This window comes from Notamacropus eugenii, chromosome 4 (genome assembly GCF_028372415.1).
Source record: "Notamacropus eugenii isolate mMacEug1 chromosome 4, mMacEug1.pri_v2, whole genome shotgun sequence".
NCBI classification, from domain to species: domain Eukaryota; kingdom Metazoa; phylum Chordata; class Mammalia; order Diprotodontia; family Macropodidae; genus Notamacropus; species Notamacropus eugenii.
In genome coordinates this window covers 158,091,223-158,118,736 of record NC_092875.1, presented here as the reverse complement: position 1 = coordinate 158,118,736, position 27,514 = coordinate 158,091,223, and the positions used below count along the sequence as shown (strand labels likewise).

General features: G+C 38.1%; 1 long non-coding RNA gene across 1 annotated transcript; it reads left to right on the top strand.

Annotated features, from left to right (window-relative positions):
- The first annotated feature begins 23 nt into the window (after window positions 1–23).
- Window positions 24–22,491, top strand: LOC140500707 (uncharacterized). The gene is made up of 4 exons (XR_011965850.1): window positions 24–186; window positions 15,428–15,511; window positions 21,912–22,001; window positions 22,324–22,491. It is a non-coding gene; the product is annotated as an uncharacterized lncRNA (long non-coding RNA).
- The last annotated feature ends 5,023 nt before the right edge of the window (window positions 22,492–27,514 follow it).

The window sequence follows — 27,514 nt, the reverse complement described above, 5'->3', positions numbered from 1 at the left end:
TGGAGCTGCTGCAAAATGTAAACAGTCCAGGGCTCGCGGGCTGTAGCGGCGTGGCGGCCTGTCCTCAGTGTTCCCGGGACACCGCGCAACCACCGCTGCCACTCTGGGACCTCGTGCGGAGGAAGGAGGGAGGCCGGCAGGAGGGCAGCGCCTGATCACGGACTTTGCCTTGACTCTTGCACTCGGGTACGTGTCTCCCCGTTTTCTGCCTCTGTTCTGGGCCTTCCCTCTCCTCCAATCCCCCGGTCCTCCTCGGAGGCCTGGGGCTGGCACCGCGCGCGGCCTCTCCTCTGTGCTCCTTCCCATTCCATGCGGGGTTCCAAGCTCGGCGGTGTTCTCAGAAGAGCCCTGGCTCGTCGGCGGAACGTGCGGGAGGGTAAGGGGAGAGGGTTGGCCTTCCTCTGCTCGCGGAGAAGGGCGAGCTAGGCCCGGGTCCGGACCACGTGTAGTGCCCGCCCCCTTCCCTGGGCCCGCCACCACAGCGGCTAGCCCGCCTTGGAGCTTCCCGCGTGAGCCCCTGCGCGGGCGTGAGCCGCTAGAGGTTCTGCAGGGGAGCCCGCCCAGCGCCTTCCTACGATAGAAGATGAGTGGCAGCCGTCCTGCTCCCCCTCGTCCTTTCCCTTGCTCGATCTGATTGCCCCTCCCTCCCCCCGAAGCCACGCGGGAGCGACCCACGGGACACGTCGACCTTCAGTGTCCTTTGACTGGGGGGAGCTGGAGCTAAGCGCGAGCCCAGGCTGGAGGAGAAAGGAGGGAAGGCTTTTATTTCCCAAGGGAGCTCGGGCTGCTGGGGTGGGGTTCGGGGGTGAGAAGCGGGAAACGCGGACCCTCAGTGAGCTTTGCCACTTGGCCACCTGCCGCCCCTGGGACCGGCTCCAGCTGCGTGGAAGGGACACGGCTTCACCTCCTACCTTAGGGAGAGGAGAAAGATGCACAGATACAGGGGGAGCATGCAGAAGTTTTTTTGTGAGTGGATTGCAAGGAAAAGCCACCCACTCAGACAAAGTGTACAAGACATCAGGCAGCGGCTGAGACCAGTTATTATTTAGAATGAATAAACAAGCACTTGACCAATTAGCAAATTGTAAAGGAGGCACTTAAATTTAAAATGTCTACACTATATTTATGTATGTGTGCATAAACAGGCTGGCAATAAAAGAGGTCTTCAGAATACCCATAAGGCCCTCTTTTAAGGGAAATTGTAGTTCTGTCATATTAGAGGAGAGGCAGAGTAACATTGTATATTAAGAAAGCATACATATATTTATAAACACATTATATATGTATATTTGTACATACACACATTTTGGTCATTGTCTTGCATTTCAAACAAATACACAGATCAGGCTGGCGGTAGAAGAGATCAGAATATTCAAAAGGCCCCCTTCTTAAGGTACACTGGAGTCACTTCTACCATGTCGGAAAGAGGAGAGGCAGAGTAGCATTGTGTATTAAGTATACACGTACATATAGACACACATACACACATACATGTGTGTATATCTGTATATGCATATTTACAGACATATTTTGGTTATTATTTGAAGTTTTAAAAGAATACTCAGATGAGTATGGGAGTAATAAGATCTTCAAAACACTCATAGGACCACTTTTTTAGGGAAATTGGAGTAGTTTCTGACACATTAGAAAGAAGAGAGGCAAAGTACCATTGTGTATTAAGAAAACATGCACATATGTGTATGTTTTACATACACATAGTTATATGTGTGTACACATAACATGTATATTTAGATGTATGTGTAATGCAACCAGCTTAGGATAGCAGAATACTAATAAAGTCACCTTTTTAGGGAAAGTGGGGTTATTTCAGCCATATTAGGAGAGGCAGAGTACTATTATATATTAAGAAAATATACTCGTGAAAAAATCTGGAAACCGCAAAGAGAGGAGTATGGTAAAGGACATTTGGGCAAAGATCAACAGAGGAAAAACCAATAGTATTGTATGATACATGTTGTGTTTCACTACATGCATACATGTGGTTTTTCATGGTTGTAAATGTTTAGGTGGTTTTGTCTCTAGAAGTCAAAGATGTAGTTCCTTAGAATCTGGAGTATGAGGCGAGGCTGAATGTTAGCATTTCCCAAAATTTCATCATCTTTCATTATGTCACCTTTTGTTTTATTTCCTCCATTCACATTAATTTCGTTTTCTCTTACTTCATTTCCGTATATAAACCAGGGTTAAAATTCTTCTATCCTCCAAGTTCAGAAGATTTTTTCGTACTTGTCATTTGTACTTTTGTGCGTACTTTTATTCTGATAGAAAGAATATTCTAAAGTATATTTCTCCACAGTAGCCCAAAATTCAAAACATTGCATTTTTATTACATGCTTTACCACAGAATGAGTGACAATGTCCTTACCATGAAATGGATTATATTAATCTCTTAATGTAGAGTAAACATTCATGATGGAGAAAATCCTAAACAATGCAGTCATTTTTAATATTTCTGTTCTTTTAGATTTATGGAACTAAGTAGAACTGAATACAACTTAATACTTTTTTGTTGAAGCCAAAATAAACAAAAACAATTGTAAGCTTTTTTCATCTTGTTTTCATCAAAAATGTTTTTTAAAACTCGAATTCCTACTGATGCACTTGTCACAATATCTTGAATACTTAAAGGATCCTATTATTTCACCAATTGTGGGCACCTCCTCTATAGATACATATCACAAGCTTTCTGTACCTCAGCAGATGTCTTTATGGGTTGGTTGCTATGGCCAAAAAAGTAATCACATAAATAGCCAGTTTGATTACAATGAGACTTTCTGTACTTAGGTAGGTTGATTGTTGGGTTACAGACATACAGTTCATTGGAGGCCTATACCCAAAGCTTTTTCAGCTTGGTGAAACCTGCTAGGTAGGGGAACATGGGAGTAATAGATAGAGAACCAGCCTTGGGTTCAAGTCCTGCCTCTAACATATACAATATGTGTGACCCACATATTCTGACTCAGTGTCCTCAGGTGTTTTCCTCACTGAGTTCCCTTTGTCAATGGAATCAAAGGTCTGTATCATAAAAAAGAACCTACCAGATCTTGTCAAACTTCATGGAGGCCCTTTTACAAAGTAAGGTTAATAGTTACTCTAAGATAAATATATAAGTTATTGGTCTCTTCTGCCAAAGTTATACCACAACATCTTGGCATACATCCAGTATGCCAAAATAGAATAACACGTTTGAGTGGGACCTCAAAGGTCATCTAGTCTGCCAAATACAAAACATTAATCTAGTTTACCATATCACCAGCAAGTTATTATTTAAATTCCAGGGAATTCAATACCTCTCTAGGCAGCACATTTGACTTTTGAGCTGTTTTAATTTTTAAGATTTTATTTTTAATTTCAGTAAGCCAAAATTTGCTACCCATTGATCCTAAATCTGCCATACAAAGACAATTAAACCATGTCTTTCACATGATAACATGATTATTTTTCATTCATATATATGTATCTACGTATGTACACATTTTAAAGGGATACATATATGTGTGTATATATACATATATGTGTACACAGATATATATTCCTTATAAATAATTTCTTTTCTAGACTAACCAGCCTCAATTCATCTTCTAATCATTACTTAATGTGGTTTCAAGTTTCTTTTTTTTTTAAATTTTAATTTATTTGTTTTCAGTTTTCTCCAATCACTTTCATAAGTCTTAGATTTTTTTCCCCCTCAATCCCTGCCTCCACAAGACAGCATGCAGTCTTATATGGTTTCTATACATACATTCTTATTAAGCATATTTTCATATTAGTCATGTTGCATAGAGGAATTAAAATGAATGGGGGAAACCATGAGAAAAAACAAAACACAAGAGAAAATACTCTGCTTCATTCTGCGATCCAATTCTATAGTTCTTTCTCTGGATGTAGATGTCATTTTGCCTGAAGAGACCTTTGGATGTTTAGGTCCTTGCATTGCTATGAAGGGCTAAGTCTACCAGAAAAATTCTTCACACACTGTGGGTGTTACTGTGTACAATGTTCTCCTGATTCTGCTCATTTCATTCAGCATTAGTTCATATATGTCCTTCCAGGCTTCTCTGTAGTCTTCCTGTTAATCATTTCTTATAGCTCAATAGTATTCCTTTACAAAATTCATATACCACAAGTTGTTCAGCCATTCCCCATTTGGGCATCCCCTTGATTTCCAGTTTTTGGTCATCACAAAGAGAGCTGGTATAATATTTTTGTACATGTGGGGCCCTTTTCCATTTTTACGATCTCTTTGAGATACAGTCCTAGAAGTGATATTGCTGGGTCAAAGGGTATACACATTTTTGTAGCCCTTTGGGCATAGTTCCAAATTGTTCTCCAGAATGGTTGGATCAATTCACAGCTCCACCAGCAATGAATTAAGTGTTCCAACTCTCCCACATTTTCTCCAACATTTATCATCTTCTTGCTTTGTCATGTTAGCCAATCTGACAGGTATGATGTGGTACCTCAGAGTCGAGTTTCTTTACTATCTTGCTCTAGCTTGTTATTACCTCTAAATCTGGTACTATAGTAATACCAGACATAATATTCTAGACATGATTTACTCTGTAAGTGCAGTTCTGAGAGTGTATTAACTGTCTTTGCTTTTTTGTAAGAGTGGCAGATGTAAGACAAAAACAAATAGGGAAGGAAAGTCCTGTTGTCAGAATAACCTCGGTTGCTGAGGCTGTCCTAGAAATGTTTGTATATTTCTTTCTTTTGTTTCCATATGTTTCTTTCTTAAGCAGGATTCAATCTCTGAAAAGCAGTAGTTGGATAGAGAAGGTAAATATGAAGCCTTGGCTGGAGTAAGTGTTCTTGGGCAGGTAATTCATATAGCAAATATTTATTGACATGATGAAAGTTGCAAAAGTTTAGATGAAACATGGTCTCAGTCTTGTGGAATTTTAGTTAAGTTCTTACGTAATATTTAGGGAAGTATGAATGCAAGAATTCTTACTTTAAGCACAGTAATTTAAAGTTTGCTAGAGTTATTCAAAATACAAATGAAAAGGACAGGAAATTATTTAATAATTAGGAAATTTACAAGATTTAATAAACTACAGTGGTTTATATTCATCATACTTTTTATTATAGCTATTTAATTTCATGGTAGGTTTATACTATGCCATGGTCTAGATAACAATAAATATAGTCAGTCAATCAATAAACTTTTATTATATGCTTGCTATGTGCCAGGCACTATGCTAAGGCCTGGGGATACATATAAAGATAAAAGGCAGGTCCAACCCTCGAGCAGCTCAAAATCTAATAGGGAAGACAGCATGCAAATAATTATGTACCAACAAGCTATATACAGGACAGATTGGAAATAATTAACGGAGGGAAGGTTCTAGAATTAAGGCAGATTGGGAGAGGCTTCCTGTGAAAGATAGAATTTTATCTAGGATTTGAAAAAAGTTAGGAGGCAGAGATGAAGAGAGAACATTGAAGGCATGGGGGCGCCAGAGGAAATGCCCAGAATGTCACTGGATTTTGGAGTACTTAATGGGATGTAAGATATAACTAGCCTGGAAAAGTAGGGGGAGGTGGGGAGTGCCATGAAGGGCTTTGATTGCCAAACAAAAGATTTAATATTTGATTGTGGGGATAATAGGAAGCCACTGGAGTTCATTGAATAGGGGGTGACATGGTAAAACATTTGCTTTAGGAAAATAGGAGGATAGATTGGAGTGGAGAGAGACTTGTGATGGGCATATCAACCAGTAGGCTATTGCTGTAGTCCAAGAATGAGGTGATGAGGACTGGCACACAGTAGTGACAGTGTCAAAGGAGAGAAGGAGGCATAGGTCAGAGATGTTACAAAGGTAAAATTGACTGTCCTTGGTAACAGATTGGATATGGGAGATGGAGGCAGAGGGGGAGAGAGAGTGAGGAGTCAGGGATGACACCTAAGTTATGAGCCTAGGGGCCTAGGAGGATGGTGGTAGAAAAGTTTGGAAGAGGGGAATGTTTGAGGGGAAAAGTGAGTACTGCATTTAATGCACATTTACTAAAAGAATTCACATAATGGTCTATTTGAATAACATTTTCCTTAGAATACTGAGGTAAGAGCATTTTAAAATCATCTTTGAGAATATTTTGGAGAATGACATTCAGGTGGGAGTTGACTATTACTTGACAGAACTCCAACCTTAAAGCCAGTTAACAGTTGAAACTTTACATTGGTAATTGTAAACATTATACAAGGTGATCTATAGAATCATGGGTTGTCCAAATTAGAAGAGACTTTGGAATCAGTGGATTTCAATACCCTCATTTTCAGGATAAGGAAACTGAGGCCTCAGAAGCTGAATTGACTCGCTCCAAGTCACATACAAAACTTGTAAATAGCATTTGAATTTGAATCCAGGTCTAGGACTTTCATCACTGTATAATGTTACCTCCCCTTTGTTGCAAGAACCAGTTCTTCAGTTCATTGATTCAAAAAAAATCTAACTATTGTCCTCACTTTCTGTTTATTAGAATGGCTTGTGACCTAAGCATGCTATAACTCTTGTAATTTGTGGCTTCAAAACTATAGTTATTTTTTAAGACTCAAAAGAATTGAGCTTATTGTGCTATAAGAAATGACAAGCAGTTGGACTTCAGAAAAACCTGGAAAGACTTATATAAACTGATGTTGAGTGAAGTGAGCAGAACCAGGAGAACGTTATACACAGTAACAGCCACAATGTGAGAGAACTGATTTTGATAAACTAAGCCCTTCACAGTAATGCAAGGACCTAAAACATCCCCAAAGGACTCTTGAGGCAAAATGCCATCTACATCCAAAGTACTATGGAGTCAGAATGCAGAATGAAGCAGACTTTTCTCTTTTGTTAATGTTTTTTGTTTTGTTTTTCTCATGGTTTCCTCCATTCGCAGTAATTCTTCTATGCAACATGACTAATGTGAAAATGTGTTTAATAGGAATGTATGTGTAAAGCCTGTATAACATTGTATGCCGTCTTGGGGACAGAGGAGGAGAAAATTTAAAACTTATGGAAGTGATTGTTGAAAACTGAAAATAAATTAATAAATTTGGGGTAAAAAAAGAATTGCGCTCCTATTCTTCCTAAAAGTTTCCTATTATACCTTTCTTCTTCATATCCAAACTCACTGAATCCGTTGTCCATTCCCAATTCTCCATTTATTTCCTTGACTCTCCCTAGTCAGGCTCATTCACACTTTTTTATGGCAGTTTCAGAATCAAAGAAAACTTAAAGGTACTATATTTCATTTTCTGATAAGTTAAGCAATTTCTTTCCAGAATGCTTTGAACATGGTCCACCCTTACTTATTCTGAGAGGGGAAAATTTGACCTAATGTCATTGAGTCCTAGTAAGATGAGACCTCTTAATGGAATTTGAGTCTAGAAAGGTATTACTTGTTCAGAAGAAACAAGATACATTACAAAGTTTAGGAAGGAGGAGGAGAGGAAGAATACCATAGCAAAATATACCCATGTGAAGATACATAGGAACCACAGAGAGAAGTCAAATGGAGAGCATCTGGATCACCAAGAAGAAACATAATATTGTCACTGGGAAGTGCAGTAGGCTTTAGAGCTAATAGAACATATGCAGAGAAAGGGTCTAGAACTCTCTAAAGTAGTATACATGGACAGAAGACTGGCATCAGGATAGGCTATCCAAAGTGTGATAAGGAAAAGTTATGTATCTATGTTCTTGCCTAAAAAAAAAAAAGTCAGAAGATAGTAATTATAAACTTTTTTTAAGTGTATTTAACAGTCAGTTAGGTGGTATAGTTGGAAAATAGTTGGGCTTGGAGGCAAGAAGACCTGAGTTCAAATACAGCCTCAGACACTGTCTGTGTGACCCTTGAAAAGTCACTTAAACTGTTTACCTCAGTTCTCTCATTTGTAAAATGGGGTTAATAATAGCACCTACCTCCCAGAGTTGTTGTGAAGATGAGATATTTCTAAAGTCCTTTATCAACCTTAAAATGCTGTATAAATCCTAATTACTGCTATTATTACCTCTTATACTACCAGACACTGTGCTAGGCACTGGAGGAAATATAAAAACAAAAATGACATAGTCCTAGCTAATAAGTACCTTATAATCTACTGGATGTGGATTTCCTAAGGCTAGACACTGGGGGAAATATCAAAGAGAGGTGTCTGCAAGGTCAATACAATAAAATTGAATTCATTTGAATTTAGTGAACTTAAATATCTCCTGTGTGCAAAGCACTGTGTTTAGCCACCTTAGATAAAAAAAACAAATGAGGAAACCAGAGTTAGAAAGGTTGTGTTCATGGTCAATACAGCTAATTAGAATCAGAAGAAGTATTTAACTGATAAGGAAATTGAGACTTTAAGAAATTCAATGACTTACCTATCTATGGTCACACAACTTGTAAATATTGTAGGCAGCATTTAAAACCTTTCTTCGCTATAGGTCCAAGATTTTACCCACTATATTGGGCTACTCATCTTTTTTTCCTTTTCTCCACATCCAGCCAGTTATCATGCCCTAGTCACCTTCTTCCTTTACAACTTCTGTCTCCAGCACTATCATCGATTCCTACTAATATGGCCCTAAGCCACTATCCCACATTACCTGGATTATTGAAGTAGCTTCCTAATTGATCAGCATGTCAGCTGTCTCTCCCCCTTCTGGTTTTGTCCAGCACGACACTATCAGAGTAATTTTCCTAAAACCCAGGTTTTATCATGTCACTTTCCTAATTGCCATATTCATCTTCCCCATCTCAAAATTCAGGGCCTCCTACAATCTGACCCAACTTGCTTTTCTTCATTTTTTTCTCCATTTCTTCCTTATAGGAACATTTGGGCCATAGATAAACTTATCTGTTCACCATCCTATGAAAATGTGTTGTATTTTTCTTGTTGTCATTTCTTTTCTTGTATTGTTTCCTCTGCCTACAATGACCCCAACCCATCAAAAACTCTCCCATTTTAAAAAACTCAGTCCAAATCCCACCTTTTTCATGAAGCTTTCCTATAGCAATCATTGGCAATACCACTCCTGTGGCATTTATGTATGAGCACGTTCTAGCTAATCATGTTATTAGGTGAAACAGTGTTACCAAATAGAGTTAGTTCAGAGGTTTGCCAAGCACTTGGTTTATGGCTCAAGTTGAGCAGCAGGATTTCATGTTATGGTGGGATTTTGTTATAATGTATTACGAATACCTGCTTTGAAGATCATGTGGGTTTTAACAGGAAATCTCATGGTCCTTGGGATGCAGGGGATCTTTAAGGGATGGATTCAAAGTGGAAAAAAGCCAAGTAGTCTGTTACTATTGATTGGCAACCTTGAGTTTTCAGTATTCCAAATTCTAAATCTTCGATTTTTGTTGTGATACATGTTGCCTTGTGAAATTTCGAAAAAATAACTTCATTACTATATTGCAGTAACAGTTAATTTTTATGTTAATGGCCCCTGCCTTCTTGAAACTCATATATTCTTAGTATAGCATTACATAAAGACATAAGCTAAGAATGTTTCACTTCCCTTCCATTCAGTTTATACTACAAATGAAATGCTGTGCCAGCATGTATCAGTCACCTTTACAATTAGGTTTGGTTTCTTGAGTTTCTCTTTCAGTTTTGGTTCCTTAAGTTTTTTTGGTTATACAGACTTGAAGGACATAGCAAAAGGGGAAAAGCATTACTTAGAATTTCACCATCTTGTATAACATCTTCATATCTTCTTTCCATTATCTTTTTTTCTGACTTTCCTGGCTGGACAGTTGGTAGACTTTGAAACCTCATTTTATAGATACAAGAACTGTGCTGTTAAAATAAACAAAACAGAAGTTTTTCTAAAGATGCAAGGAAAATGAACTTGAAACATTTAAAAAATTCCTATAAGCTTCAGAAGAGTGCAAAAATATAATAGCTTTCTTATCAAGCTGTTTTATTATCTAGTACTCTATTAGTAATAAGAGAAGTGTCATGGCATGGTAGCTAGAGAGCTGCTCCCACCAGGATGAATTGGGTTCAAGTGCTGACATATATCTTATACATATTGACTTGTGATCCTGGGCAAATGCTTTAATCCCATCATGCTCTAATAGACCAATGATATCAAACTCAAATAGAAAAGGGAACCATTCAGTCATATGTTAGGATCCCTACTGGCACATGTTTACTTAGTTTTAAAATGTAATATCTGTTTTATTATGTTTTTATTTATTTTGTTAAATATCCAATTACATTTTAATCTGATTTAATCTGCACTGGGTAATTTTGCAGCTGCTGTAGCAGCTGGTGAATTTGACACCTCGGGCCTAGAACACTGAAAGGTTTCTTGGCTTGCCCACAGTCACCAGTCTGAATCCAAGTTAGGCCCTAAAGCCCATTCCTTGTAGCTCCAAAACCACCTCTCTATTATATCATGGCTGCTTCTCAAAATAAATACAGGGTAGTTTCAGCAGATGGCCGCTTCGTGGAATAGCGGATAGAGTGCTGGTCCTAGAGTCAGGAAGACTCACCTTCCTGAGTTCAGCTCTGGCCTCAGATACTTGCTACCTGTGTGACTCTGGGCAAGTCATTTAATCTTGTTTGCCTCGATTTCCTGTCCTGCAAAAGGAGCTGGAGAAGGAGATGGAAAATCAGTCCAGCATCTTTGCTAAGAAAACCCAAATGGGGTCACGAAGAGTTGGACATGACTGAACAACAAAAGTTTCAGGAAAAGACTCATATAGGATGTGAATAGTGACTTTAGATAAGAGTTCATGAAGATACAATAACCTAAGCATATAGGTAAATTCTGACATTGTATGCATTGCAGCTTTCCTTTAAATAGTGCAGTACAGTTTAGAAAGCACTTTCATATGTCTCAATATCATCTGATCCTGATAGCATAGCTAGACCATTCAGTGTTCTTTTACACCTCCCTAATGGGGTGTATAGGTGTTCATATGATAGTAGTGCTTCTGGTGTGACAGCTTTGTGAATACTTTATTCAGGGCTGCTTTCCACCCTTGATGTCCATCTGCCACCCAGCTCTGTCACCTGTGGTTCCAAGAAACTATAACATCTGCAGTGGCCACATTCTGGCAGAACCATTTTGACAGACAGCTGAGCCAGGTTGGGGGTAACTGAGGGACTCAAACCTATCAGTGAGTTGGATGAGTATCTACCCCAAGTATGTGAAGACTTGCCTCCAGAACAGGTGGATATGAACCATTTGTTCCAGCGGGTCATGAAGATAGTAGAACCAGTCACTGTGTAATGTTTAGAGCTTGGTTAGACATTGAGGATGCCAAGGTTATCCACTGCATCCCAAGCCATAGTAAGTCATCTTGACTTTTGCCACTGGACATTGATGACTGTGGAAGATTTTGTGCAAATCTACGTACCGTAAAGCCAATTTATACCCAAATCAAAAGACATCACCTATGCCATTTTACATTTTACTATTTCATTACTTTATTATTTTACTCCTTAGTCAGAGTTCTGTGGTGATGGGCAAGTGATGAAGCAGCAGGTGCTGATGTATTAGGAGTTGTAGTCACAACCCTGCACACAGGCAGTCAAGGGCACAGGGTCATCTCACTGGACTGAAGCAGCAGTAGGATTTGGGAGCCCCCTAGGTGTCTGAGCCACCTTTTTAAAGAATCACTGCTGACCTAGCATGAGGAAGAGGCTAGAAAAGGTACCCTAAAAATTGTTTACTTCACCTAAACTAACCTTGACCTGCTTATCACGGCAGGCAGGGATCCTACCCCCCACTGTTGAAACACAAAAAAAGTATAAAATCTTTTGCAAAGATGATTCCACTCACCATTGGTGTATAGAGGTGCACATACTTATGGACAATGTGAAATCCAGTAGACCTGAAAGATGAACAGCTCCTATGAGAGATCTCAGTAGATATTGCTTCCAAATAGCAACCTCGAGTGAAAGAGTTGGCAAACAAAGGCCAATTTACTGAAATCAGACCTGGATACACATTTTTCTAGAGTGGTTGTCATGATGAGGAGTATCTTGAAGCTGATGTAAGTTTCTCACTGGAATTGATTCAATCAGCAAGTTTGTATACCTCCCAAAAGAAGTAAACACAAGTTCATGACAGTGTGATTGCCACTTTCAGGGAAGTGCCAAGCCAGCATCAACAGTGTATAAGTTCTTGCCATGATGAACCCTGATGAGGTAAAAATAAAAAAATTATGAAGACCTGGAGACCCTCATCATCAGTAGAGTAGGCATAGACTATCAAACATAGCGGGGAGTCCTTGAGAGGAATAAAGTCAGAAGTAGTAACAGCAATTGTCACTTACTATTGAAAATTTGCATCTTATGACCTCATCACCAACATTGTCTTCTGTTTACCTAATAAAACTTTGTGGCTGCACCCTCCCAGCAAACACTAGCATTTTTAAGGTAATGTGTAGTGCAGTGTGAAGAACCAATCATATATCATGGACATGTCCTCTCCAAGCTAAACATTAAAATTCAACAAAAAACAGGTGCTCCCGAGGCAAGACCACTGCTGAGGACTTGATGTCAACAAATTGGAGTAAACACTTTGTTGCTTACTCAGAGAGAAAGCTGAACCAGCACACAGCAACTATGGAGCAGAAAAGGAGTGGGCAGCTTTCAGAGATTTGGTGTAGAGCACTGCATTTATTCGTCTGGGCTAGAACACTTACACAATCAGTACTGGTTTGATGAAAATGATAGGGAAATTCAGAATCTACTAAATGGAAAAATGAGAACTCCACAGGGTTTTCCCAGCAGGATAATCCATTTGTCTCTAGGAAGGCAGAGTTTAACTCCATCAAAAGTAAAGTACAAGCAGAGCTTAGAGGGATGCTAAATTCTTGGCTCAGTAAGAAGGCAGATACAATTCAGTTTTATGCTGATAGTAACAACCCAAAATGCTTCTATAATTCCCTAAGGCTATTTATAGGCCTAAGACCTATGGTGCATCTCAACTACTCAGTGCTGATGGAGCCAAACTGATTAGTGTTAAGGACATGGTACTGCATCCAAATAGCAGATGGAGAGATGGGCTGAACATTTCCATAGTGTTCTCAACAGACTGTCATTGACCAGTCCTGAAGCCATGGACTATACACTTCAGTTAAAGTCAATCTCTCTTTAACTGAACTTCCAGTTGAAGAAGAGGTTTTGAATGCCATTAGGTTCTTTTTATGTGGCAAAGTGCTTGGTGCTGATTCCATTCCATTTGAGATTTACAATACAAGGGGTCCACTGCTCATACAAAAGTTGACTGAGATTTTCCAGGTTATATGGCAAGTTATTTCCCAGGAGTTCAAAGATGCCTCCCTTATCCATCTCAGTATAGGAAAAGGAAATAGGTTGTGCTGTAACAACCACAGTATGGAAGTGGAGGGGGGTGTTTCTCGTTTAGTCATTACTGGCAAGATTCTTGCCAGAGTCCTTCTTAATAGTCTGATCCTTCACTTGGAAGATGGTCATTTACCAAAGAGCCAGTGTGGCTTCAGGAAAGGCAGAGGAATAATCAACATGATGTTTGATGCCCCTCAACTGCAGGAAAAATGCTAAGAACAGAAGAGAGGTCTGTATATAATATTTGTCAATCTGACCAAGGCCTTTGATACTATCAGTTGGTGAAGATTTGTGGAAGATCATGGCAAAATTTGATTGCCTGAAGAAGTTTGTTGTTATTGTATATCAGTTCCATGATGGCATGCTTGCATGGGTTCTGGATAATGGATGACCCTCTTGTGCTTTCCCAGTCACCAATGAAGTGAAACAGGACTAGGTGCTTGCTCCTATGCTTTTTAGCATAATGTTTTCAATGATGTTGTTGACTCCTTCAATGAAGATGAAATCAGCATCAAGTCCAGCTACTTCACTGATGGTAAACTATTTAATTTGAAAGTCCTCTATTTCATTGAAAGATCAATTTTTCCCCTGAAGTGTTATACTCAGTTTTGCTGGGTAGGTGATTCTTGGGTTTAGTCCTAGTTCCTTTGACTTCTGGAATAACCTATTTCACACCCTTCGGTCCCTTAATGTAGAAGCTGCTAGATCTTGTGTTATCCTGATTGTATTTCCACAATACTTGAATTGTTTCTTTCTAGCTGCTTGCAATATTTTCTCCTTGACCAGGGAACTCTGGAATTTGGCCACAATGTTCCTAGGAGTTTCTCTTTTTGGATCTCTTTCAGGCGGTGATCTGTGGATTCCCTGAATACTTATTTTGCCCTCTGGTTCTAGAATATCAGGGCAGTTTTCCTTGATAATTTCATGGAAGATAATGTCTAGGCTCTTTTTTTGATCATGGCTTTCAGGTAGTCCCATAATTTTTAAATTGTCTCTCCTGGATCTGTTTTCCAGGTCAGTTGTTTTTCCAGTGAGATATTTCACCTTATCTTCCATTGTTTCATTCTTTTAGTTTTGTTTTGTGATTTCTTGGTTTCTCATAAAGTCATTAGCCTCCATCTGTTCCATTCTAATTTTGAAAGAATTATTTTCTTCAGTGAGCTTTTGAACCTCCTTTTCCATTTGACTAATTCTGCTTTTTAAAGAATTCTTCTCCTCATTGGCTTTTTGAACCTCTTTTGCCAATTGAGTTAGCCTATTTTTCAAGGTGTTATTTTCTTCAGCATTTTTTTGGGTCTCCTTTAGCAAGGTGTTGACCTGGTTTTCATGCTTTTCTTTCATCTCTCTCATTTCTCTTCCCAGTTTTTCCTCCACCTCTCTAACTTGATTTTCAAAATCCTTTTTGAGCTTTTTCATGGCCTGAGCCCATTGAATATTAATTATGGATGTTTGGGATACAGAAGCCTTGACGTTTATTTCTTTCCCTGATGGTAAGCATTGTTCTTCCTCATCAGAAAGGATGGGAGGAGATATCTGTTCACCAAGAAAGTAACCTTCTATGGTCTTATTTTTTTTCCCTTTTCTGGGCATTTTCCCAGCCAGTTACTTGACTTCTGAGTTTCCTTTCCACACCCACCACACCTCCAGATCTGCCCACCTAGCACTTAGGGGCTAAGATTCAAATGCTGCTTCCCAGCCTCAGGGCTTTTGGCAGGGGTGGGGCTGTTATTCAGCGTGAGATTAAGTTCAGCTGCTCGGGTGAGGGCAGGGCTGCCACTCAGGGCTCAGTTCCCTCAGGGGGTTTATGTGGGGACCTTCAACAATGGATCCGGGCTCCTGCCTGCTTGGGGAGCCCTTGTCGGCTGCCGCCTCTGCTGCTCCCTCCCGAGGGGGCCTGAGTTATGGGGACACTCTGCTTCCCTCTCTGCAAGCCAAAAAGACTCTCACTGACCTGTGGGTGGAGGGACCTGTGTGGCTGCTGGAGATTCTGTCACTGAAGCCTGCTCGGATCCGCTCCTCTCCTTGCTGTGCAGCCAAGGCAGATCTGGGCTCTGCCCCGGTCCAGTGCGCAACGGACCTTTCACATTGGTTTTTCAGGTCTCTCTGGAACAGAAATCTCCTCCACTCCGTTGTTCTGTGGCTTCTGCTGCTCCAGAATTTCTTGGGAGTTCTTCTTTACAGGTATTTTTTGGGCTGTGGGTTTGGAGCTAGCATACGTGTATCTTTCTACTCCGCCATCTTGGCTCCTCCCCTTTCAGATACCTTTTACAACTGTGACTAGGGAGTTCTTTTTTTAATGCATATATATTTAATGGGCACTCAGTAGTCTTTTTTAATATTCATTTTATTTATTTTTAATGTTCTATAATCACTACCATAAAACTTAGAATTTTTTTTCCCCCACCCACCCCTTACCACCCCCCCCTCCCCAAGATGGCATACAATTCTATATAGGATCTACACATACATTCCTATGGAATACATTTTCACTATAGTCATGCTGTGTAGAAGAACTAAAATAAATGGGAGAAATATAACAAACCAAAACATAATACACATACATACACACACACACACACACACACACACACACACACACACACACACAAAATGATCTGCTGCATTCTGTGATTGAATTCCATAGTTCTTTCTCTGGATGTGGAAGGCATGTTGCCTTAGAAGACCATTGGGAATTTTTTTTTGTTGTTTTTATGTTCTTGTATTGCAATGAAGTTCCAAGTCTACCAGAAAAAACTCTTGCACACTGTGGTCGAAGCTGTGCACAAAGTTCTCCTGGTTCTGCTCCTTTCACTCAGCATCAGGTCATATAAGTCTTGCCAGGCCTCTCTGAAGTCTTCTTGTTCATCATTTCTTATAGAGTAATAGTATTCCATTACATTCATATACCATAATTTATTCAGCCATTTCCCAACTGATGGGCATCCCCTTGATTTCCAATTTTTGGCCACCACAAAGAGTGCTGCTATAAATATTTTTGTACATGTGGGACCCTTTCCCATTTTTATGATCTCTTTGGGATACAGTCCTAGAAGCAGTATTGCTGGGTCAAAGGGTATGCACATTTTTGTAGCCCTTTGGGTATAGTTCCAAATTGCTTTCCAGAATGGTTGGATGAGCTCACAGCTCCACCAACAACGAATTAGTGTTCCAGCTCTCCCACATCTTCTCCAGTATTTATCATTTTCCTGTTCTGTCATGTTTGCCAGTCTAATAGGTGTGATGAGGTACCTCAGAGTTGTTTTGGTTTCCATCTCTCTAATCAAAAGGGATTTAGAGCATTTTTTATATGATTATAGATATCTTTAATTTCTTCCTATGAAAATTGCCTGTTCACATCCTTTGACCATTTTATCAGTTGGGGAATGATTTATATTGTTGTACATTTGACTCAGTTCTCTATATATTCTAGAAATAAAGGTTTTATCCCTGAGATTAGCTGTAAAAATTCTTTCCCAATATACTACATCTCTCCAAATTTTGGTTGCATTGGGTTTGGTTGTGCAAAAACTTTTCAGTTTAATGTAATCAAAATTATTCATCTTGTACTTCATAATGCTTTCTATCTCTTCTTTAGTCAAAAATTCTTCCCTTCTCCATAAATCTGATACACTATTCCTTGCTCCTCCAGTTTGTCCATGGTATCAATGTTTATACCTAGATCATGTACCCATTTGGACTTTATTCTTGTGTACGGTGTCAGGCATGAGTCTATGCCTAGTTTCTGCCACACTGTTATCCAGTTTTCCCAGCAATTTTTGTTGAACAGTGAGTTCTTATCCCAGAAGCTGGGGTCCTTGGGTTTATCAAACAGTAGACTGCGACATTCATTGCCTTCAGTAGTCCTTTTTTTAAAAAAATTTAATTTGTTTTCCATTTTCAACGGTCACTTCCCCAAGTCTTAAATTTTCTCTCCCTTAGAGAGTTAATTCTTAACCAAATAAAGGATTGGTAGTGATTTTAAAGGATGAATGATAATTTAAAAGATAAATTTGATAACATTGTTGAAAAATTTTTGTATTAACATAATGCATATAGGTAAGAAGGGAAGCAATCATCTGGGAAAAAATTCTTTATCACATATCTCTAATTTAGGTCTAATATTCAAGATATAAAGGCTACTAACAGAAATATAAAAGACCAAAAGCTATTCCCTAATATATAATATATATGTTATATAATATATATAACAGTTATCAGAAGAATTGCAAATTCCAAATTTCTAATAATAAGAAAAAATTAAAAGAATCCAGACGTTTTACCTTATGCCCAGCATATTGGCAAAGATAACAAAGATGAATTGTGGGGAAATGGGAACACTAATTCACTTTTGGGAGAGCTGTGAATTTTGTATTTAGGTAAAGAAAGGGGCTGAAATTTGCATACTCCTTGACTCAGATTTTACACGTAGGTATATATACTCTTAGATATGTATTTACTCTTAGAAAGGCCCTGTTTTTACTGAAATATTATTGCAGCACCTTTTGTAGTATCAAACTATTGGAAACAAAAGTAGATGTTCATCAATTGGGGAATGGCTAAACAAGTTGGGGTACATGAATGTAATGGTATATTACTGTGCTGTAAGAAACAATAGGATGAACAACAGAGAAGGATGGAAAAATAAACTGATGTAAAGTGAAATAAGCAGAACCAGGCAAATAATAAATATACACAATGACTATCAATGTAAATGGAAAGAATAAAGCCTTTGGAACCAGAGTCTATGAAATTATGGACAAGCTTAGCCTCAAAGAGATAGGTGAAGGCACCTTCCTCTGCTTCTTTGGCAGAGTTGTAGTAGAACTACATGCATGTCTAATTAGACTTTTTTGATGTGTTCATTAGTTTTGCTGAACTTTTTTTCTTGTTTTTATTCTCTGTTATAAGCATGGTTCTCTGAGGCAGGGATGGTAAAAAGGGAAGACTATATTGAAAAATGTAGGTGACACAAATGCAAAATGTATTAATAACAATTTTTTAAAAAGAGGATTTAGGTTCCAGTTCTATCTCTACTATTTACTAATGGTATGAACTTGGACAAATCACTTTGACAGCTCTGAGTCCCAGTGTTCCCAAAGCATGATCCTCTCTTTTTGAAATACTAATACCTTCAAGTATATAGTGTTAGTTGGTATTCTTTATTCTTGAAGAGGACCAAAATGACATCACTATGTTAAAGTCAAGTTACAGTGTGGCTGACAATGCCTGATCAGACCAAGAGCAGCTCTGAATGCTCTGTGACAGGTCATTCACAAATAGTCCATGTCAAGAATGGAGGAATTTATGACCAAACAAGAGATACAGAACATTATGAAATGCAAAATGGATAATTTTGATTACATTAAATTGAAAAGTTTTGCACAAAGAAACCCAATGCAACCAAGATTAGGAGGGAAGCAGAAAACTGGGAAAGAATTTTTACAACTAGTATCTGTGATAAAGGCCTCATTTCTAAAATATATAGAGACCTGAGTCAAATTTACCAGAATACAAGTCACTCTCCAATTGATAAATGGTCAAAGGGTATGAACAGGCAGTTTTCAGAGGAAGAAATTAAAGCTACCTATAGTCATATGAAAAAAATTCTTTAAATCACTATTGATTAGAGAGATGCAAATCAAAACAACTCTGAGGTACCACATCACACCTATCAGATTGGGTAATATGACAAAACAGGAAGATGATAAATGCTGGAGATGTGGGAGAGCTGGAACACTAATTCATTGTTGGTGGAGCTGTGAGTTGATCCCACCATTCTGGAGAGCAATTTGAAACTATAGCCAAAGGGCTACAAAAATGTGTATATGCTTTGAGTCAGCAATATCTCTTCCAGAGCTGTATCCCAAAGAGATCATAAAAATGAGAAAAGGTCCCACACGTACAAAAATATTTATAACAGCTTTTTGTGGTGGCCAAGAACTAGAAATCGAGGGAATACCCATCAATTGGAGAATGGCTAAATAAGTTATGGTATATGAATGTAAGGGAATACTGTTGTACTGTAAGAAATGATGAACAGTCAGACTTCAGAAAAATCTGGAAAGACTTACATGAACTGATGCTGAGTGAAGTGAGCAGAACCAGGAGGACATTATACACAGTAACAGCCACAGTGTGCAAGGACTGTTTCAGATAGATTTAGCCCTTCACAGCAATGCAAGAACCTAAAACATTCCCAAAGCATTCTTGAGGCAAAATGCTATCCATATCCAGAGAAAGAACTATGGAATCAGAACACAGAATGAAGCAGATTATTTTCTCTTGTGTTATGTTTTGATTTGGTTTGGTTTTTCTGGTGATTTCTCCCATTCATTTGAATTCTTCTTTGCAACATGACTAATGTGAAAATGTGTTTAATAAGAATGTAAGTACAGAACCCATATAAGATTGCATGCTATCTTGGGGAGGAAAGGGAAGAGAGGGGAAGGAAATTTAAAACTTATGGAAATGATTATTGAAAACTGAAAACAAATAAATTAATTAAATTTAAAAAATAGTCCATGTCAGCATTTGAATTGTATTCTCTAAATTTGTTCATCTCACATTTTTTTTGAGGTACTTCAATTCTGCTCTGCTCATAGAACATTGCATCTTCCCTGATCAGGGCATGCCAAGCTGGGTGGTCTTAAAAAGAAGAGTTTTTAAGAGAAACCTTAAGAGTATTCTTGCATTGCTTTTTCCAACCACCATGTGAGCACTTGCCCTTTGTGAGTTCTCCATAAGTCTTTTTGGCAGGCGTATGTTTGGCATTAGAACAATGTGGCCACAGTTACACTCTCTGCAATAGAGTCTGAATGCTTGGCAATTTAGCTGGAGAAAGGACCTCAGTGTCTGGTACCTTGTCCTGCCAGGTGATCTTCAGAATCTTCCTAAGACAATTCAGATGGAAGCGATTGTTTCCTGGCAAGGTAGTGGTAGACTCTTCAGGTTTCACAGGCATACTACAATGAGGTCAGCCCAGTGTAGACCTTCAGTTTGGTAGTCAGTCTAATACCTCTTCTCTCTCACACTTTCCTTTGGAGCCTCCCAAACACTGAGCTGTTTCTGACAATGTGTCAACCTCATTGTCAATGTGTACATTCCTGGAAAGTATACTGCCAAGGTAAGTGAACTTATCCACAGTATTCAAAACTAGCTGTTTATCTTTCATGACTACTGAATTTTGTGTTGTATATAAGTGTGTGCACATTCCATGTACTGATGGTGAGTAGAATTATCTGCAGAAGTTTTTGTAATGCTCTAAATCACTTTTGATTTGAGAAATGCAAATTAAAACAACTCTGAGGTAGAACAACACACCAGCAGATTAGCTAATACGACAAAAAAGGAAAATGATAAATGTGGGAGATGTGGGAAAATTGGAATACTAATGCATTGTTGGTGGAGTTGTGAACTGATCCAACCATTATGGAGAACACTTTGGAACTATGCCCAAAGGACTATAAAACTGTACATACCCTTTGATGCAGCAATACCATGTCTAGATCTGTATCCCAAAGAGATTATAAAAACGGAAAAGGACCAACATGTACAAAAATATTTATAGCAGCTCTTTTTGTGGTAGAAACAATTGGAAATTGAGGGAATGCCCATGAATTGGGGGATGGCTAAACAAGTTGTGGTATATGAATGTAATGGAATACTATTGTTCCATAAGAAATGATGAGCAGGCAGATTTCAGAAAAATCTGGAAAGACTTACATGAACTGATGCTGAGTGAAGCGAGCAAAACCAGGAGAACATTGTACACATTAACAGCAACATTGTTCGATGACCAACTTTGACAGACTTAGCTAAGACAATTCCAAAAGACTCATGATGGAAACTGCTATCCATAGCCAGGGAAAAAACTGCAGTCTGAATGCAGATCAAAGCATACTATTTTCTCTTTTTGTTTTTTTCTTTCTACTGGGTTTTCCTTTTAGTTCTGATTTTTCTTTACAACGTGACTAATGTGGAAATATGTTTAATATGATAGTACATATATAGTCTATATCAGGTTACATGCAGTCTTGGGGAGGGGGAGAATAAGAAGGAGAGGGAAAAATTTAGAAGTCAATATCTTATGAAAGTGACTGTTGAAAACAAAATAATTAACTTTAAAAATAAATAAAATTAACCTAAAAAATAAAAGCTAAAAAAAAACCTAGAAAGTTTTTGTACATTATTTTTTCTGTTTCAACCACAGCAAGGTAGGATCCCTGCCTGCCACAGCAAGTCAGCATTGAGTTAGCAGGCAATTTTTAGGGCACTTTTCTAGCCCATTCCTCACACTAGGAGGTAAGCAGTACAGTCCTTAAAAGGCTGCTTAGATACCCAAGGGACTGCCAAATCCCACTGCTGCTTCCACTAAGATGACTTTATGGCTTGGGCTACATGTGCAGAATTGTGACTACAGCTCCCAGTGTATCCACACCTGCTGCTTAGGGACTTGCCTGTCGGCCACAGGACTTTAGGCTAAGTAAAAAAAGGTAAAATGGTATGGGTGATGTCTTTTGATTCATGTGTAAATTGGATTTAAGTGAGGCAGTTATAGAGTAGTTGGCCTTCTCTCTTCCAGAGTCATCACAGTCCAGTGCAGTGGATGAACCAGGGTGGAGAACAAGCCACCATAAGAGGCTGAGAACACCACCACTATTGATTGTGATATGTAAGATATATGAAACTCTGCTGCTATTTTTATTAGGTTCCTATCTTTGTTACTCTTCTCCCTAGACTGAGATACTACTCTCTCCTGGTTTTACTTCTTATGACTGTTCTATCCCAGTTTCCTTTGCTGGATGCTCATCCAAGTTGTCTGCAAGGCTCTGCCCTGGGTCCCTTTTTCTTGTCCCTCTATACTTTTTCACTTAGTAATCTCCTAAGCTCCCATAGATCTAATTATAATTTCCATTCTCAAATCTCCTTTTCCAGTCATTACCTCTATTCTGACCTTCAGTCTTTCATCTCCAACTTCCATTTCTTTCTTGTAGAAATATTGGCATCAGAAATTTGAGAGCTATCTCCACTATACAGCAATGATATCACTCAAAATAAAAATGATCCCTGCGGGCTGCATATTGATTTAGAAAAACCACCAATTAACGTTATGTTGTATATACTTTTATTTTTGTTAAAAATATTTCCCAATTACATGTTAATCTGGTTCAATTTTGACAACTCTGGTATCAACACCTTCCACGATGTGCTTTCTCTGCTGTCCAAGCCTTATTTCATGCCATTTTCTCTATGCTATCCAAAATGAACTAGTAATTAGCCACTCCCCATCCCATTCTGCCCTTTCCATATAGTTGTGCATATCCTTTATCTAGTCCGTTTACCTAGAAGGAACTGCATTCCCTTTTCTTCAGATTTTCAGGTGTTGCCTCCTCCTCAGAACCTTAGCTGATTCCTTAAATAGAAATGATTATACACTTACAAACAACTCTTGTCCAACTAACTTGATTCCTCCCATGCATATATCACATTTTAACTTGGGTTAGTTGTGTATATTAATGATGTATGTGTGTCACATCCATTTACATGACCATAAACTCCTGAAGGTTAAGGACTGATTGCTGTCTTTCCACATGTTCGAAATGTTTAATTGAACTGACTTGAATTTTAAGTTTCTACCTACCTTCTTTTCAAGCAAGAATAATTCTAAACCATCCTGATCAGAAAAGTACTCTTTTGGTTAACTCTTGAACTATTAAAAAATGCCCTAGACTTGGAATCAGGAAGACTTATCTTCATGAGTTCAAATCTGGCAGCCAACATTTACTAGCTGTGTGACCCTAGGCAAGTCATTAAACCCTGTTTGCCTCAATTCCTCCTCTGTAAAATTAGCTGGAAAAGGAGATGGCAAACCACTCTAGTATCTTTGTGACCCCATCTGGCGTTTTCTTAGCAAAGAGTTGGACACAACTGAAATGTGAAATAGTAATGACTAGGCTTGGCCTCAAAGAAAAATTTCACTTCACATGCCCCTTTTTCTTTGAAGAGGTGGGAAATTATGGGTCTAAAACATTACAAATAATGTTGGACTTTTTGGCTGGAGGTAAATATTGGAAAGTATGTAAAAACAAAAGTTAAGCAGAAAATCATGTGACCAGAATTTGGAGAGGCCCTCAGTATATTGGAAGTCCTTGGTTACGTAGTGTTCAGTTGGGAGGGTTAGAACTGAGGAGGGATTAGGAAACCATTGACTATAGATTACAACAGATACATAGGTAAAATGCCTAACTCATTAGGAAAAAACTGAGTTCTGAACAAAGTTAAAGAATTGTGGGAGTGTGTTGTGCTTTATGTAAATTATTATTGAAAATTAATAAGAATTAAAGGCTGAGGCACTATGAATACAGTAGAGTTTTTGACATTTACTGTCAATTCAACAATTCCCATAAGTCTGCCCATTTTCTCCCAAGTGACTACTTCCCTCCTGAACACCAAAGTCTATGTTGGGTCAGGTTAGTAGTTATGAGGAACATCCAGGGGCCTCTTAACTGGCAAAGATCTCAAAGATGGTTGAGAAAATATCTTACAGGAATAGAGAGATAGAATCCTTAGGAACTTTGGGGTAATGGGTTTGAGAAATCTAGCAACTATGTAAGGCTTCCTCATCCCTTATATCTCTTCTGGGATTCACAATAAAACTTTCATGTAAAGGCAAACTGGTTACCCCCACTCTGAATCAATAAAAAACATTTTAAAATTAAAAAAATGGACAAAGAATTTTGAAGCAAAAGACATTTTATTTGCTGACAGGTAAAGACTTTCAAGAAGTGCAAAATGCACCAAAGACCCCTCCCCCAATACAAAAACTGGTGTTAGTACACATTTAAGCAATGCTACATTTTTTTTTTTTTTGGCAAAGTGCTGTATATTATTCAGTCTGTTTTGTAAAACCAAATCATCCCTCTATGAACCAATCAATATCAATTTTCTACAAAAACAGAAACTAGACAGTGAGTGGCTCAAGAAATAAGCTGCCGTTTATGCATAGATTGATGTACAGTATTTCTCCTAAATAAATGTCCTTGAGTCTTTCAAGTTGTTTTCTGTGTATAGAAATACATTTACAAGGCACATAGTCCAATCGACAATACTATTTAATCTAGTTATAAAATATATTGTCTTGGGGGAAAAAATCAATGTGTTCACAACATTTCTAAAACAAAACCAAAGCCAGTTCTTTGACTTTGAATAAAACACATAAAGAGAACAAGTCCAGAACCTCTGGAGAAAACAAACCAAAGGTGTCCACAGAAACTTCTCAGACACAGCCAAACCTGAAGCCCAACATTCCCTCTAGTGACTTGGCTTGTCAACAGCCATCCAGTTTGGAAAGAAAAATCCCTTGAAATTCCAGACAAAAATACAGAGCATTGAGATTTAAATCCCAAACAAAAAGCACAACACACACATTAAAAGAGTCCCCGATGATGTGCAACCATAGATATCATCTTGAACGGAAGCTGCCTGTTCTGAAAGTAACTTCTCCTCCCAAACAAAGACATTAAAACAGAGAGATCCTCTAGCTGCGTCAGTTTTCCTAGTTTTCAAACTGCTTAAACTTGGACAGTTTTAAGAAAATTGTGGTATATGACAAGGCTCACCACCACAAAATGTGAATATTTTTCTAAATATAAAAATTTAAATAACATTTTAAACATATGCACAGGAAGGGATGAAATCACCTTACCTAATTTGACTAATGACAAAAGACCTTCAAATTCTGATGACCCAGTTCTACAAGAATTAGTAAGGACAGGCCTTAAAAACTTCAATTAACATTAAAATTAACAACAACAAAAAAAAACCCAACAGATTAATAATAGTATCTCCCCTGTGAAAGGAGCGGTCTTTATAGCAAAAAGCCCTAATAATACTTAGAAGTTCTTTTCACTTCATTATTCAATCTCACTATTTAAAATGATGATTTATGTGGTCTAATTTGAGGTGAACAGATTTAATCTTCCTTCATTTTTGTCTTTTCCAACTCAAAGAAAATCAGGGTTTAGGCTATACTCTTCTTGCTCTTTTTCCTTTTAAGAACATAAAAAGGGCTTTAAAAAGTTTGATTCCACTTGGAAAGCATAAAATAAGTAAATGATAAAAGGCTTTATCAGATGGCAAATTTACCGTTCTCCCACTAGAAGAGGTTAGCTTAGGGCTGGGACAGAATCATAGTAATGATAGAAAAGCATGTAAACCAAAGCATGCAGCACAAATCAAATGAAGGTCAGTAACAAAAATTCCCCACAGTAGGAAATTTTGTAAATGAATCACTTTTAGAACTGCAAAAACAAGACCAAACAAACCAAACTTAAAGCATAAATGCATCCATATGGAAGATAAATCATGGACAGCTAATTTTCGATTTATATTGCAGTAATAATACTATATTAAGGATAGAATGTAACATCTTTATGTATCTAGTATCCAGGTATTAACAAAATCTCTTAACAAAATCTTTTAAAAGGGGCATGTTTCTCCCTGTATGATTTCATAGAATACAGGCTGAGTAAGTGATTTCAGATCAGTAGCATTTATCAACAAACTTTAAAAAAATCTAATCTCTTTGGCCATATTTCAAAAAATACAAATTCACATTTCCAAGTAGGCTACTGGCCTTGCACCTTGAATAACCAAGAACGAACTTCAACTAAGTTTTAGACAGGAAATTTTGATGCCAACATAAATACCATAGCATGCTCATAGTACAGACTACATCCTGGTAACTCTCACCCTATAAAATTCCAACAGTTTTTAAAAAAGAATTTTAAGCTTACAAAACTAAGCTGATAGGCAAACAAAGGTCAGTAGCTAACAGAGATGAATGAATTGAAAACCCTCTAGAAAAAGGAGAAAATTTTACACACAAATCTGTTCATGTGGCCATAGCAAATTTTCACAACTGAATGTCAGATCTATAGCTCGAGGTACCAGCACTTCGTGTAACCTATGTATAAGAATCTTCCTTCTCAGTACTAAGAGCTTTACAAGAAGCCATATTATTTTCAAGTTATCCAACTGTACTGCCCTATTAGCAAACAGTTTCTAAATCATTCTCCTCCCATGTAAACACAAGCAGTTTAACAAAATACTAGCCCAGTTTGACAGAGCTTTGTGGACTTGGCCCCTAATCAGAAAAAATAAATAAAAATAATGGGGAAAGCCATAAAAAGTAGACTTAAATCCCCTGTTTTGAAAAATGACACTTTCTTAGTGCTATTGTAAGAACTATTTTAAGCATCTAAACACACTAACCATTTGACCTCTTGAATCACAATCACTCCATGCTATTTGACACAGCTTTTCACACTTAAAGAGGGGGAAAGGCTCCCATAGTTCCTGGCCTCGGAAGTCCACACAGCCATTTAAAATGCATTGATTATAATGCTTTTCCTTTCAAAAGCATTTTAACCTGCATTTATTATTTAGTCAGGGCTAGACTGTAGTTGAAAAAAGGACTGACAAATTATTAGCATGATGATATTCTATTGTGAGCAAAAATAGACATTGAGTTCTAATTACGTCTCTGGCCATACAGGGAAGTGAGAATTTGTAGTGTAGATAGCTCAGTAAAAGCCGTCACTAAATACTAAAAAAGTAAAGCTAGCTACAGATTAATGGTGGTCATGGGTTTTTTCCTTTTGTGAAGCTAAATTAATTATCCTGAAGAGAAATTAAACCAGAGATTAGCTTCATTAGCACCATGCTCTTTTGAACTACCTATCCAGCCCAGGCAGAAATATGATTCTGTAGAAAGAACTGATTCAGTAGAGAGCCCCTTGGAATTACATGGAAGGTCCAGTTCTAGAAATCTATCTCTACTTCAACCTTATTTATTATCCTCACAACACCCCTGTGAGGTAGGTATCTTTATTCACCTATTGTATGAGGAAAACAAAGGATAGAGTAGTTCCAAGATTTTTGCCTGAAACGGAAAAATTAGCCCATACAGCAAGAACCAAAAAAAAAAAAAAAAAAAAAATCAAGAAAACCCCAGCTACTAATCTTCATTCAAGACAATGTTAGCCTGGAAACAGTGTTTGTCAGAGGTCAATCCATGCACACCACATATCAGCACAAACTCAATGGTGGAAAAGCAGAATTTAATAATTCTATTCCTAGGCTAGAAATAAAGACTTGCGCTTCTCATTGTGTAAAGTGAAGAGG